Raw genomic sequence first — 999 nt, forward strand, 5'->3', positions numbered from 1 at the left:
GCCTCTTAGTTTTTAAGGGGAGAAAAATGATGAATTATAAGGAATGTAAGAAACTATAGAGTTTAGGTGTTTTCTCCCTATTCTATTTTCCATATGTCTCTCTCAATGTCTTATCATTAGAATTTTTAGTACACATTGTAACAAGAAGTTCCCTTGAGTTTTTCTTTAAGCAATAGACTTTGCTCTGAAAAGAGAGAGAGTGATGTTTCCAATTCTGTGATTCAGCTCTATATCGTCCTCCTGGGTTTGGTTTGGCACATAACAAATAATTTCAAAGTTGTATGCCGCCTTCTACAGTATAGTAATGTAAGTAATGCTTCTGTCACCTGTTTCAAAGAGAAACACAGTGTGAATGTTTGGATTGATACAGTGGTAAACAGTGAGCCCTTTTTCAATTCCAAAAGTAGTAACACTTGTAGGTGCTTAAAATGTTCCTTAGCTTCTTCCCTCTCCCCACACCCTCCAATCTCCTTACGACAAAGAGTTTGGGGAAGGAATTTATTGGGAAAGGTTCTCCATATGCTTTCTAATGACAAGCGAGATTTCTTGAGTTGCTTAACAAAGTCTTTTTAGTGCGCTAGGTTTCATATAAAAGCCATTCAGTTTTACCCTTTCACTTTGAATGTCATTGGTCAAGACATTTTAATAGAAACACTTGTATTATATGAGCAATAATCAAGTAGCACAAATGAAATAGTAATATATTCTTGAGTTTTCATGGCATCCCTTGCCACTGAAATTTGGCTTATAGTAAAAATGCTGTTAGCGACATCTGCTAGCAGCACAAACTTCATCTCAGCTTGTAAATTGATACTTACACTGGCAGATATTCAGGTGAGTATTGCTTTGTTGCTCTGGCAACAAGAAGAGCAATAGAAACCCTTGAGGGTTCATTTTTAGCCTACAGCACATTAAGAAAAATAATGCTCTTGAGCATTTTTCGATGAAAGATGAAATACAGTGATAAAATAAATGTTACCAAGTGTGTCTTACTCTTTC

The sequence above is a fragment of the Egretta garzetta genome, unplaced genomic scaffold (assembly GCF_000687185.1).
Source record: "Egretta garzetta isolate BGI_Z169 unplaced genomic scaffold, ASM68718v1 scaffold45, whole genome shotgun sequence".
NCBI lineage: Eukaryota > Metazoa > Chordata > Aves > Pelecaniformes > Ardeidae > Egretta > Egretta garzetta.